At 41.1% G+C, this 15,760-nt stretch overlaps 1 pseudogene; it reads left to right on the top strand.

Moving 5' to 3' along the window:
• The window catches only part of LOC141067759 (carboxypeptidase O-like), a 1,273,696-nt pseudogene that overhangs the window by 1,139,258 nt on the left and 118,678 nt on the right, over window positions 1-15,760 (top strand).

Genomic DNA, 15,760 nt, shown 5'->3' with positions numbered 1-15,760 from the left:
ATTTATACATCGTTATGTGATCTCTTACCCTTGCTATTTTTGCACATAGCGTAAATTATTATTTTGGATTTTATAATGCCATCTATTATACTCATATGGCACTTTATGGCCATTACTATATACTTTGATAATAATAGTACCGCTAACGCTCTATTCTTATACATATGTATGAGCAATTGGTCATAGATGTATGCTGTCGATTATATCTATATATTGATGTGTGAACCTTTTTTGCTATTTTGTCTACAGCGGCAATGCATTTATCTTTATCTTTGTGGCCTATAGATTGTTTGAACATGTTTGTCCAGTGTTTGGCTACCCTTCACACTTGGTTGTAATTTTCCATCCTTGTATACATTGCTATGGCCGTGCGCATCGCTCCTGTGTCTGGGGCTCCATTCTGCAGCCGGCATCTATATGCAATGCGCTCATGCCGGGGCTAACACCCGGCGCGTGCGCATTATGCATGATGCCTGTGCTGCAGCGCAGGACCTTCAGACGCGAGGGCGCATGCGCCAAAGGTGCCATTATCATTGGTGGATCCTGGTCATGTGACCGGGGTCGGGGGCTATTTCAAGGTCCTGCCTGGACACTTTCCATCAACTTCTTCTCGACAAAGCGGCCTGGGGTGCTGCGAAACGCGCGTCGGGGGTGACGCTGCCGGGTTCTACTCCTCCCGTCCCTGGCAAGCACCTTTGGTGGCATTTTGGACCATGATTGGTCATGCACCATGGATTTTCACTATATGCTAATCTGTCCATTTATATCGGTCCCTGACCCCAGTACACAGCCTGTGGGCACTACTATTGAATATTTACATGGGTAATTGGGACATGGCCACTTCAGATAGGCATACCGGGATTATCTTCCATCTTGGTGGGAGGAGTTGGTGATATTTTGGGCAATACCGTCTGCATTGTTTACACTGACACTCTGTTACTATTAGGCTAAGTGCACACGTTGCAGAAAATTTCTGCTCAAAAACCTGAATCCCTTCCCAGAAACCGCACCTATTTTTCCGCGGCGGTTTTTGAGCATTTTTTGGGCGTTTTTGATGCGTTTTTTTCCGCAGCGGTTTCAAACTTCATGGTAGAAGCCAAAACCGCGGAAAAATCTGCAAAATTAATGAGCATGCTGCGTTTTTTACCGCAATGCGTTTTTTTCGCGGTAAAAAAACGCATCAATGTGCACAAAGTGCAAAATGCATAGAAATGACTGGGAAGCTTATTTTTAGCGGTTTTATAGTGAAAACCGCTGTAAAAACCACTAAAATAACGCTGTGTGTGAACACAGCCTTAAGATTTTTTACCTGTTGTTATTTAATAATAAAATTTGATCTTTTTTACATGCAATGTATCGCATGCTCATGTTTGTTCTCCTGCTTTTCTTAGTTCATTTTTGAGCTTGTGCGTTTGGTGTTAGAGTGGGTTGCTCTCCCCCATCTCCATTTCACCACATCATGCTTATGGGGCTCTTGTTGCCATCACTTGTGAATCACTGTACATAGATGTACTGTAATCTATTATATGGTCTGCAGAAGTGGTATCTACCACTATAGGGTCTCTGTATTGTGGTAATATTGGTCTTGATGTTTCTATTTAGTATAATGTTCTCCTATACATACTATAATCATTATCATTTGTACACCTGAGTCAAGATATTTCATTTTATCAGTATAATGAGCAGCAATAAAGTAACTGCAGACCAATAACAATAAAGCATTGTGAAATATAGAACACATGTTGTAAAAAACCTATGACCAGTGTTACATTCTAGGTGTCATAACACGGAATTCACTAAATGTAAATAATAAGGTATTATCTACAATGCTAAAGTGTAACCAGCAGTTTTATTTTTATTTAATAAATCATTATTATATATGAAAATAAGCAACTTTGTATTATATCTTTTTCAGAGAAATCTGCTTCTTTCTTCACCAGGACAAAATTCTCAATGTTGGCGCAAAATCTGTGTTCATTGAAGACGCTTTCCCATTACTGAGGTAGGAGATGGCAGATATTACTGATAAGATTCTATGCAGACTGTAGAGGATGGAGGAATTTCAATCTCCAACTTCTCCCTCTTCTTCTCTCCTTGTTTATACATAGAAAATGATCAGTACCAAATCATCTCTTGTCTCAGAAACACAACAATTTGCCGTCACTGAGTACATATTTTCCCCATGAATGGAGAATTGTGAGAATAGATGAACAATCCTGATAGAGAAAGAACAGATTTCTCTGATAAGGTATATTACAAAATCTCTTATTTTCTTGTGTTCTATTGATTTATGAAATAAAAATGTAAATGTTAGTAACACTTTACTAACAGCCAGAACCAGATAACTGCTCTCTTTTATGGTTTTGTTATCAAGGTGTACCACCAATGTTGTAACCATGTGCTATCAGGTTGGGGGCCCAATCACATGTGTTCTGTGCTGAACACCAAAGATTCTGGGCTTCAAAAGGAATTTGAATTAGTTCTGTCACTTCTCAGAAATATGTAATTTACTCACTTCCCATATGTTAGACTGTGTAATTCTACTAGTAAAGCGGTTTAGAATGTCAGCACTTTTTCCTACTGGAAAACAAATACTGTAGATGGAATATTAGAATAACACGCCCCAGCACCATTGCAATCTAGACTCAATATCTACTTCAGGTTAAGGTGAAATTTAATCTTTTGTGATTCTGCATTGAATGGACATTGAGCAGTATGTGGTAATATTTGCATTTATTTTGTGTGAAGAGATCATTACTTGGTCTCTCCCATTGTGTATGTATTGGGCGAGACATGTCTCTCTAGGGGTGCTGGCAGAGAGAAGTCATTCAGGACCCACTTTTGTGACTAGTCTCTTGTGCAGCTCAGTGCCTGGCAGCTTGTTAGGTATGTTTTTCTCTGTAAAGCCACATTCACATGATCAGTATTTGGTCAGTATTTTACATCTCTATCTGTAAGCCAAAACCAGGAGTGGGCAATAAATACAGAAGTGGTGACGTGTTTCTATTGTACTTTTTGTCTCGATTGCTCCACTCCTGATTTTGGCTTGCAAATACTGACATAATGACCCAATACTGATAGTGTGAACGTGACCTAATATTGCAAGTTTTCAAAGACAAACATACCTAGCTGAGATCATACAGCCAGTGCCTGATTCATGTTGCTCATGGATCGGACAGCATGTATCAGCTGTCAGGTTCCCTTTAAATATTATCCCATAACCCTAATCCACACACAATTTTGAGCAATGATTATAAATGGTAAATAAAGGTGGTAATGTAATAAAAGTTTTCATTTTATTGAGTTGAACTGTTTAAACATTGACATTTTGTTAAGAACATTTTTAGTTTGATGATCATTTGGAGCTGATTCAGAATGTTTTTCTCAGTAATAGCAAAGTATAAAGAGCAGCACTATCAACAATAAAGTAATAATCTCAGGTCAATAATCATAAAGTAATGCATTCAGTAATATGGACGTGTGTTGTAAAAAAACGAAGACAAGTGTTACATTCAAGGTATCATGATCTGCAGTTCAGGGAGTGAACGAGTGAATGTGAACGACAGCTAAAATCCTGATGAAATCACATCATTGTCATATTTTACTGTCTTTATCGCACTGTTTTACAGCTGTTGGCGCTTCTAACAACTGTACCAGCAATATTTTCTGTGGGTCATCAGCTGTTTCTGAACCGGAAACCAAAGCCCTGTCAGGTCTTATAGAAGCAATTAAACAAGATGTTATTTTTTACCTCACCATTCATTCTTATGGAAAGATGATTCTCCTTCCATATGGATACACATATGAACCTTCTATAGACCATGAAATAATGGTAAGTGTTAAAGTATTTTAGTACCATGACAACAATGACATGGATTAGGGCAGCACCGTGGCTCAGTGGTTTGCAGTGCTGGAGTCCAGGATGGAAATCTCACCAAGAATAACATCTGCAAGGAGTTTGTATGCTCTCCCTGTGTTTGCATGGGTTTCCTCCTGATTCCTTCCACACTCCAAAGACATACTGATAGGGATTCTCGATTGTGAGCCCCAATGGGGACAGTGCCAATAATGTTTGTAAAGTGCTGTGGAATTAATGGCGCTATATAAGTGAGTAAAATAAATAAGATAAATATTTAGGATAATATTCACACATGCTAGGAAAGAAAATAAGAAAAAAGAATGTAGCTGTAGACTTACAATTGGAAGTTCAGTATTAAAATACATTTTATGGAAAATAATAACTAAACAAAGGAATTCAATTGTTTTGATTTTTGGCATGTTTACACGTTCAGGTATTTTAATGAAATTTTTTAAGCCAAAGACCATGAATGTATTCAAGAAAAGAAAACACCTCCATCTCTTCTGTATAATTTCCATCTGTATAGGACTAATTCCTTGCCTTGGCTTCAAATAATGCACAGTAAATCTGTAGAACTGCCCCTAAGGCCTGCTCGACAATCTCAATGAAAGGTCCATTACAGTAAAGGGCCTAAGCGATATCGCTAGCAATATCGCTATAACGTCACTGGTTTTTGTGATGTTATAGTGATATTGCTAGTGATATCGCTATGTGTGATACTTACCTCCGACTGCTCCCCCGCTGGTTATCGCTGATCGCGCGAGAACGTCCTGGACTGTTTCTCCTCGTCAGCTTCCTGCTGGGCTTCCTGCTGTGACGACGAGCGACGCGTGGACGCGGATGGGAGGATGTCAGGATCGCCTCGTCTGACAGGTAAGTAACGGCCCCATGACCCCTGCGATGTCGCTGGTGAGACCTGCCTGTGTGGCAGCTCACTAGCGACCACTTAGCGATGTACCAGCTATCCTGACAGCGTCATATCGCTGGTCGGGATCGCTGGTACATCGCTAAGTGTGACAGTACCCTTAGACGCACCAAATTCTTCAAAAGGCACGCATCTCTTACTGAATTTGGCTCTTACAAATGTGTGTGCATCCACCAAAACCGTTACACCTGCCTGTGGTGTACATTTCTGCCTAATTTTATGCCACGCTATGTCACTTTTGAAGTGCAAAAGTTTGAAAAATTTGATGGGCGGGCTAGCCTGAACTTGCATAAAAATGGCAAAAGTCGCAAAATTTTTGCACAGTTGTGAGTAGCCCAAAACTCTTTGATGAATCACAGCCAGAATGTTTTTTTCTAATCCAGAACATTGTAACTAGCAGTCATTCACAACAGATTATATTTTACTAAACTACATTGTATGTTAAACACATAGATAGATGCAAGATTAACCCCTTCACCCCCAAGGGTGGTTTGCACGTTCATGACTGGGCCAATTTTTACAATTCTGACCACTGTACCTTTATGAGGTCATAACTCTGGAACGCTTCCATGGATCCCGGTGATTCTGACATTGTTTTCTCGTGACATACTGTACTTCATGCTAGTGGTAAAATTTCATTCAAATAACTTGCGTTTATTTGTGAGAAAAACGGAAATTTGGCGAAAATTTTGAAAATTTCGCAATTTTCCAACTTTGAATTTTTATGCCCTTAAATCACAGAGATACAGCACACAAAAAACTTGATAACTAACATTTCCCACATGTTTACATTACATCAGCACAATTTTGGAACCAACATTTTTTTTTGTTAGGAAGTTATAAGGGTTAAAAGTTGACCAGCGATTTCTAATTTTTACAACACCATTTTATTTTTAGGACCACATCACATTTGAGGTCACTTTGAGGGGTCTATATGATAGAAAATACCCAAAAGTGACACCATTCTAAAAACTGCACCCCTTAAGGTGCTCAAAACCACATTCAAGAAGTTTATTAACCCTTTAGATGAGTCACAGGAATTTTTTTGAATATTTAAAAAAAATGAACATCTAACTTTTTTTCACAAAAAAAATACTTCACGTTCAATTTTTTTTATTTTACCAAGGGTAACATGAGAAATTGGACTGCAAAAGTTATTGTGCAATTTGTCCTGAGTACGCTGATACCTGATATGTGGGGGGGAACGACTGTTTCAGCGCATGGCAGAGCTCAGAATGGAAGGAGCGCCGTTTGACTTTTTCAATGCAAAATTGGCTGGAATTCAGATCGGACGCCATGTCACGTTTGGAGAGTCCCTGATGTACCTAAACAGTGGAAACCCCCTACAAGTGACCCCATTTTGGAAACCAAAAGAAACTTATCTAGATATGTGGTGAGAACATTGAACCCACAAGGGCTTTACAGAAGTTTATAACGTACAGCGGTACAATTAAAAAATCATATTTTTTCCACAAAAATGATCTTTTCACCCCAATTTTTATTTTCCCAAGGGTAACAGGACCCTAAAAGTTATTGTGCAATTTGTCCTGAGTACGCTGATACCCCACATGTGGGGGTAAACCACTATTTGGGCGCATGGCAGAGCTCGGAAGGGAAGCAGCGCCATTTGACGTTTTTGGCTGGAATTGAGATCGGACACCATGTCGCGATTGGAAAACCCCTGATGTACCTAAACAGTGGAAACCCCCCACAAATGACACCATTTTGTAAACTAGACCCCCCAAGGAACATATCTAGATGTGTGGTGAGCACTTTGAACCCCCCAGTGCTTCACAGAAGTTTATAACGCCCGGGCGTGAAAATAAAAAATTTGTATTTTTTCCACAAACATGATCTTTTGGTCACCATTTTTTTATTTTCACAAGGGTAACAGGAGAAATTGAACCCCAAAAGTTGTTGTCCAATTTGTCCTGAGTACGCTGACGCCCCATAAGTGGGAGAAAAATACTGCATGGACACACGTCGGGGCTCGGAAGGGAAGCAGTGACGTTTTGGAATGCAGACTTTGAGGGAATGTTCTGCGGGTGTCATGTTGCCTTTGGAGAGCCCCTAATGTACCTAAACAGTGGAAACCCCCCACAAATGACCCCATTTTGGAAACGAGACCCCCTAAAGAACTTATCTAGATGTGTGGTGAGCACTTTGAACCCCCAAGAGCTTCACAGAAGTTTATAATGCACGGGCATGAAAATAAAAAAATCGTATTTTTTCCACAAACATGATCAATTAGTCCCCAATCTTTTCATTTTCCCAAGGGTAACAGGAGAAATTGGACCCCAAAAGTTGTTGTCCAATTTGTCTTGAGTACGCTGACACCCCATATGTGGGAGAAAACTACTGTATGGACACACGTCAGGGCTCGGAAGGGAAGTAGTGATGTTTTGGAATGCAGACTTTGATGGAATGGTCTGCGGGTGTCATGTGCGTTTGGAGAGCCCCTGATGTACCTAAACTATTGAAATTCCCCACAAGTGACCCCATTTTTGACACTAGGCCCCCCACGGAACTTATCTAGATGTGTGGTGAGCACTTTGAACCCCCAAGTGCTTCACAGAAGTTTATAACGCTCGGGCGTCAAAATAAAAAAATCATTTTTTTCCACAAAAATGATATTTTTGCCCCCAATTTTTTATTTTCCTAAGGGTAACAGGAGAAATTGGACCCCAAAAATTGTTTTGCAATTTGACCTGAGTAGGCTGATACCCTACATGTGGGGGTAAAACACTGTTTTGGGCGCATGGCAGAGCTTGGAAGGGAAGGAGCACCATTTCACTTTTTCAACTCAGAATTGGCTGGAATTGAGATCAGACGCCATGTTGCATTTGGAGAGCCCCTGATGTGCCCAAACAGTGGAAACCCCCAATTCTAACTCCAACCCGAACCCCAACACACCCCTAACCCTAATCTCAGCCCTAACTCTAGCCCTAACCCTAACCCTAGCCCTAACCTTAACCCTAGCCTTAACCCTACCCTAACCCTAACCCTAGCCCTAACCCTAACCCTAATGGAAAAATGGAAATAAATACATTTTTTTCATTTTATTATTTTTCCCTAACTGAGGGGGTGATAACGGGGGTTTGATTTACTATTTATGGCGGTTTTTATGTTTGGCGACTGTCACACGCTAAAAGACGCTTTTTATTGTAAAAATAGTTTTTGCATCACCACATATTGAGAGCTCTAATTTTTCCGTATTTTGACCCACCGAGTCATGTGAGGTCTTATTTTTTGCGGGACGAGTTGATGTTTTTATTGGTACCATTTTCGGGCACGTGACATTTTTTGATCGCTTTTTATTCCGATTTTTGGGACACAGAATGAACAAAAACCAGCGTTTCATGAATTTCTTTTGGGGGGGTGCGTTTACACCGTTCCGTGTGCGATAAAATTGATAAAGTGGTTTTATTCTTCGGGTCAGTACGCTTACAGAGATACCTTATTTAGGTCGTTTTTTTATGTTTTGTCGGTTTTATGCAATGAAAACTATTTTATATAAAAAATAATTATTTTTGCATCGCTTTATTCTGCGAGCTATAACTTTTTTATTTTTTTGCGGATGATGCTGTGTGGCAGCTCGTTTTTTGCGAGAGAAGATTACCTTTTCAGCGTTACCATGGTACATATGCGTCTTCGCAAGGGGTTCGCTAAAGGGGTTAACTAATGGGACAGTTTTATAGGGTGGGTCGTTACGGACGTGGCGATACCTAATATGTGTACTTTTATTGTTTTTTTTTTATTATTATTTCTAAAAAATGGATTTATTTGGGGGAATATTTTTTTTTTTTCTAATTTATTTGGCGATTTTTTTTAATTTATTTTAACACTTTTTTTATTTTTTTTTTTTACTTTATTAAATAGTCCCAGGTGGGCCATCACTGTCCTGTGACAGATCGCTGATCTGTCACATCACAGATCACTGTGACAGATCAGCAATCTGTCACAGGCACTGCAGAAGGCTTCCTCATGCCTGCGCTTTGCAGGCACTGAGGAAGCCAGCTTCCTGCAGGCCCCCGAAGGCCCCCGTCGCCATCTTGGATTCGGGGGCCTGCAGGAAAGGAGCCCCCGGCAGCAGCGCTGCACATTGCGCTGCCGTGGGGGGCTCAGGGAAGCACGGAGGGAGCCCCCTCCCTGCCGATGCTTCCCTTTAACCCCCGGTACACCGCGATCATGTTTGATCGCGGTGTGCAAGGGGTTAACATGTCGGGGGCGGTCCGTGACCACCCCTGACACATTGTGCCGGGTGTCAGCTGTGATAATCAGCTGACACCCGGCCGCGATCAGCGGCGCTCAACACGTGGGCGCTGCTGATCGCGGTAGACGTACTATCCCGTCCATGGGCATAGGGGCCCGGGTCCCATGGACGGGATAGTACGTCTCATGTCAGGAAGGGGTTAATCTACCAGGGATGGTATGCAGTCAGCTGAGTTGATTGTAGTAAATGGCAAACTGGCCAGATTATCATGGCCTCAATTTCCAAAGGAGACTCCAAATAATGAAAACAAAATGCTTTCTTTAAATATATACCCTCCACCCTTGTACTGAAAAATGGCCATACATCGTACCTGGTTAAAGTAACATAAGACTTGGCACTCAACTTAATGCAGAAATCAAGTTGGTATTTTATGGCAGTCAGTCAAAACAACAGGAGACGTTTCGGTCCCACTTGGACCTTCGTCAGTCTGCAGTAAAGTGACAAGATGTGAAAGAAAATAAAATAAATAAAAAAACAAAAACATAGTCATCAAGCTCAGATCAAGAAGAGTAAAATGAGAAATCACATAACAACAAGGAACAACCTTGAAAAAGTGCATGGGATGGAAAGAGGGTAGAAGGGATGGGTTCAGGTACCTACCCGACTGCTTGGATAAAGAAGTGATGTAAGGCTATACTTGCCTATAAGGTAATGCGAATGTGCTAGTTGTAAGCAACTTAAAAATATATATAAATAGTTAAGGATGAGAGTGATTAAGGAAAATATAGGTATTATACCTGTATATTAAGGAGGACACAAATGGGTTGTATAGGCCCAAAAGAGATGCAGGTAAAGCCTGTAAGTAATAAAATATAGTATATTTCTCAGTATGTGTAACAGAGGGTTAATCTGTTCACTGACAAATCAATGTGTGATGAGCCACGAGTATAAAAAATTATACCTTTATATTTAGAAGGTCATGAACGGGTTAAATCTGCCCAAAACAGATGAGTTAAACCTGTAAAAAATATAAGGCAGTATATAGCTTAACATATGTAATGATAAGCTATTTTTCACAAAAAACAAATGGTAATATACTTTATATTGTTAATGGCAGTGGCTGAAGAGGTATGTCACCCATAAGTGACAGGGCTCAATGTGTAAAATAGAGGTGTAATATAGAAATTCACACAGTGTCCACGCTAATCTAATTAATAATTAATATCTATTTTAACATGTGCAATTGGAGCACCCCACAAGGCCTTAGGTTACTCTGTACCAGGCCGGTCATTTTCTTAAAGGGGATATCACGGTAGCAGTGACCCGGTCCATGGCCCTGGGCATCCATTAAAGGATGATGATGATGGGGTAGATGAAAGATGATAATAATGAAGGGGTAGTTTGTAAGGGATATTTGTCATGATGCCACCTGTGGTTTCTGGTCAGAGTTGACCAGCGCTGCAGAGCAGATCCTCTGGAACCGATGGTAACGCAGCCGAGTTGTTATAGCTCTCCACAGGTAGAGCTTTGTCCCAGGGCAGTTAAGGTGTTATCAGTTAAGATGGTGACTTTGGTGGCGCGTGCAGTGTAGGGCAGTTGAGACGCAAATGACACGAGGGACATGGCTGGGTGCAGTTTCAGAGTTTTACTCACAGTTGACTTGTGTGCACAGGTGCCTGCTTGGTGCCATGTCCTTCGGGTGAGGGGTTCAGTCAACTCCCAGGCAGATCGGGAAACACTCCACCAATACTCCCTTTAATGTTTGCATTTCCTTTGGCCATCTCACTGCGCTGATTGTCACTTCTTCTACTTCGCGCCTTCTCAACCAGTGTCCCTAAGCCAGCAGCCGCAGACCTTGTCGGGCGACGTTGGTCAGGTCGCGGGATCCTATATGGCTACCTTTTAAAGGTATAGTTGTGGATGTGGCTGAGGTAAGTGCAATCTTGCTATCTGAGCCTTGTTGTTCTCCACTAGTCTCAGGGGCCGGCTCCTCCACTGCGACCTGGTCCTTCCACTTCTGGGTACAGGCACCACGGGTGGCTTCCGCACTTCCCGTGCCCCAAGGACCCCTTCTCACTGTTTAGTAGCTTCCTTCAGATGTTCCTCATGCCTCTCTGACCCTTGCTCTTCCTACATCTGTCCTGATCCTCCGCTGTCCGGTCACCGACCGACTCTTTCTAGAACAATCTTCTCACCTAAGCACTGACTCATCCCACTAACTGTCACTCATTGGTTGTCACCTCACACCACTCACCAACCTCCACCCATTCTCTACCTTTCCCCACTCACCTAACAACCACCCACCTCCCAGCACCCTTTACTACCCAGCCAGGGACGAGAACATCCTCCCATAGGATACATCCAGGGTGCCCTGCTACTATAGTGTGTGTGTTGGGTGCAGGTGTTGGAGTCCTGGGTGGTGCTCCCTCCTTATCTGAGGGTGGGAAACCACACCTCTGGATGAGGTGCAGTATCTCTGTGGCAACTGGACCCTCAGGAGCACCACATTCCCCCCCATTAATTACAGCACGACCACGGGCTGGAACAGAGCATAAACAGGTGTTACAAGAAACATACAAAATTTTTCTTTGATGCATCACAACAGTACCACAACTTCCCTTTACGGGAGGCAATTTTTCTTTAGGCTGTATGCCCACGTAGTTTTTTAAGCGTTTCCAAAGCGCTTTTAGACAAGCGTTTCCGCTGCGGAAACGCTTAAGAAAAGCATCCAATGTAATATAATGGAAAACGCACATGTTGTGCTAATGGTGTGTTTTTTTCCGCTGCGGTAACGCTAAGCGGAAAAAAACGCAGCATGTTCATTAATTTTGCGGAAACGCACGCGTTTCCGCATACATTCAATTGTATTGCAGAAACGCATGCTAAAACGCTTAACAAAAACGTCAAAAACGCTTACAAAAGCGCTTCATAAAACGCATGCGTTTTCCCAGGAAGAGGGTGTGCGTTTCTGCTCAGGAATATTCTGCATGAAAAACGCTACGTGGGCACATAGCCTTAACGTCACAAATAACTACTGTCCTATAAATATATATTTTATAAATGTAAATTAGCAAAATACTAAATGCTAATTACTAAATATAAATATCAATATTAAATATCAAATATTAATACAAACATAAATATACATGTAATTCATTTGCTATTCTCTGTAAACATATAAATCTTTTGCATTACAATAATAACATATAATCATTTGCAGTACAATATGAACCGATAAATCATTTGTAATACGGTAACTACACTGTTAATAAAACATTTTCCATAAAATGCAGCAAAGTTCAGTACACCCCAAACTGGGGTATTTTCCTCTTTTTTGCAATATGGGGGACCCATCTCAAACCCCTAACATAGGCCTTGGGTGGGCTACAAGGCATGGTTGGTACTTACGTTGGACCACTTCTTCAACTACGCCAAACGGGTTTTGGTTCGGTGGTCTATTAAGGCACTTTAAAAGGTATGAAATAAAACCAATAGGGAGCACATTAAGAAGTGCTAACTATGTACAATTAAAAGTTCAGATCATTCATTGTCCATGACCTCACAGTTCCAACATACTTAACCAACTTTTCCTTTTTTATTTTTAACGCAACATACTTAACCATGTACTATAACAAAGCACTCAAACAGATATTATAACTATTTACAAACTATTATAACCTTTACAAACTAAGGTTGATCCTGGGGTCCATGACCTCCTGACCGAGGAAGCCCCTGGGTGGGTGTCGCTCCTGGTGACTCATATAAGGCTAGACCCACCCCTGGTGTTTGGGTACCTAGAGTCCTGCTGGACTGTGCAGTGTCCGGTACAAGGGCTGATCCAGCTTCCTTGTTCAAAGCCTTGGTGTTTCTGCATTTATGGACGAAAAGGGCATACCACCCTCTCTCGCCCTTGTGCCTGGTATACGACACCTGACTAGCAGTAGGTCCTGGCAGTAGGTCCCGGTATGGGTGCCCCTCCAGGAGATGTGACTCCACATCATGTCCGGACACAAATAGGTCTTTATCCATCCAGCGTTCACGGATGAAGCCCCAGCCTTTCTTAAGGTCAAAAGAGGTCACTGTTCTGCCTTCTTCCACGTATGATGCTGTGTGGATTCCAGCATACAGCTTAACCTTTCATTCACTCCCAGAAACAAGACTGTATGGGTGCTTAAGTCTATTATTTATTGGGATGATATGAACAACAATGGGAGATGATAGCAGATGGTATAGTAGAACACCGTAGTTGATGAGATCAGGAGTTGTACAAAGTTGTAGATGATATCAGAGATTGTTGAACACAATGTGGATGATTCAGGTGAAAACTATAAGAGACATATATAATGCAGCATATCAGTACCGGTAGGTAATATATAGCAATACAAGGTATTATCATAACAGTAACAATGATACAGGATGCTGTTATCTAATATATAAAGCTCAATGTGTGTGTGTATGTTTGTATGTATGTGTGTATGTCTGGGATTGGCATCTGCACCGTCGCAGCTACAGCCACAAAATTTTGCACAGTCACACGTCTGGACCCCGAGAGCATCATAGGCTATGTTGTGAGGCGAAATTTTAACCCCGCACATTCCAATTCACCAAACAATTTTGTCCCTAGGTACATAATGGGGAAAAAGTGTATGTATGTGTGTATGTCCGGGATTGGCATCTGCACCGTCGTAGCTACATCCACAAAATTTTGCACAGTCACATGACTGGACCCCGAGAGCATCATAGGCTATGTTAGGGGAAATTTTAACCCCACACGTTCCAATTCACCAATCAATTTTGCCCCTATCTACATAATGGGGAAAAAGTGAAAGGAAAAGTGTTGGAGGCAAATTGACAGCTGCCAGATGTGAACAAGGGGGACTTAAAGAATGAGAGCGATGGTGCCAAAGAGTATATACCGTACAGTTGCTAAGGTGGGGCCCTGACATGGGATACTCATCACACACGGGGATATGAACACACAAAATGTGCCACACGCTACCACATGCTTCAGCACATACCACCCTCGGCACACATTTCACCACACATACACCAACCTCGCCACATAAAAGTCGAAACACAAAAGTCGCCACTCAAAACTCGCCACGCTGTCCCAGAGCTGTTTAAAAGATGAAAAATGAGCTGTGATTGGTTTCTATCAGCAACAGTTTTCTTTGTAGACAGTTGTGGTAACTGAGGCCTATTATTCTTATCATTTCTATGGTGTTATCGTCCTTCTATAAAGTTGGAAATAACACAATTTATTACCGTGCCAACACAGACCACCCTCTGACACAGACTGCAGGGGGAGACCACAAAGGAAAAAGTTTTTTGTCAGCTCACCAAACCGTAGCAAATGCGAAGTCTGGAGGAATGCAATCAATCCTGGGCGGTGCAGGGAACTTGGATTCCGGAAAATCTTGTAGGCACAATACTTGGGAGATGTTCCAGCAACTTCGACCAAAGGATGGTTAAAATCAAAAGACTTTATTCCAAAAAAATGATTAAAAACAGAATAGATGCATAAAAAACATATGGTTCACCAATGTGACAGACGCTTACGCGTTTCGGACTAGAGGGTCCTTACTCATAGCTTAACATCTTACAAATAAGCATATACCTATATACACTTGCTGGCTGAAGTAAAGTGGGAGGGAAACAAAATGGGCGGAGGTCCACAATAGCAGGAAGGGAGGATTTTCTCCACAAAAAAAAAAAAAAAGGCATAGTATCTGAACATGGAGGAAATCACCACATCATCTTAATCATATATATATAAAAGATCAGATTTTAAATTCATGCCTGCGGGATATCGTGTTTTTAACTTAAAAATCCACATTGCTTCTTTGCGCTGCAATTCCTTTTTTCTATCACCTCCCCTCTTGGGGTTTGGGACAGTTTCTATTATATTAACCCTACAAGTACTGACATCTCCTCCATGTACAGAAATAAAATGCTGAGAGGCTCCCGAGGGACTCCTTGTAGTTTTATTACATGAATCATAAAGATGTTCAGAAATCCTTTTGCGAAGAGGACGTGTGGTGTTGCCCACATATTGAATGCAGCATGTTTCACATGTTATTAAATAAATAACATATGTGGAACTACAGTTGGCAAACATATTTATGACATATTCATTTTTTGTAACTGTGGATTTAAATGTAGACGTATTATACATGTATTTACATAAACCGCATGATCTTATTCCACAACGATAGCTACCAGAGACAGATAACCAGCTTGAATTATTTTCTGATGAAAAACGCAAAGTGTGATCACTGGGGGACAAAATATTCGCAATTGTAGTTCCTTTTTTAGGAATAAAATTGCAGCCTTTATCCAATATAGTTCTCAAAGTTGGATCCACCCGTAAAATAGGTAGATTTGATTTAATAATTTCCGTTATTTGATTAAATTGATCACTATATTTAGTAATAAAAACTGGTTTCTCCTCAAAATTACTAAATTTTGATTTTATTTCCAAATAATCATCTCTTGTTTTTCTTTCTGCTACAATTTTACCCCTATTAATTTGATGCTTGCGATAACCTCTAGTCTTTAATCGTTCATCAATTACTTCACATTCCTGTCTGTAAAATGAATCAGTTGTGCAGCACCTCTTGGCACGCACAAATTCACCTACTGGGAGATTATTAATGACATGTTTGGGATGGTTGCTGCTAGCATGCAGCAAAGAATTACCTGATTGCGGTTTTCTATATAAACATACTTCAACCCTAAAATCTGCTTCATTTCCAATCAACAT

The sequence above is a fragment of the Dendrobates tinctorius genome, unplaced genomic scaffold (assembly GCF_039654945.1).
Source record: "Dendrobates tinctorius isolate UK_male_01 unplaced genomic scaffold, ASM3965494v1 ptg000254l, whole genome shotgun sequence".
Lineage (NCBI taxonomy): Eukaryota > Metazoa > Chordata > Amphibia > Anura > Dendrobatidae > Dendrobates > Dendrobates tinctorius.
Note: the sequence above shows the minus strand (reverse complement) of the source record. Positions and strands in the feature narration are given on the sequence as shown.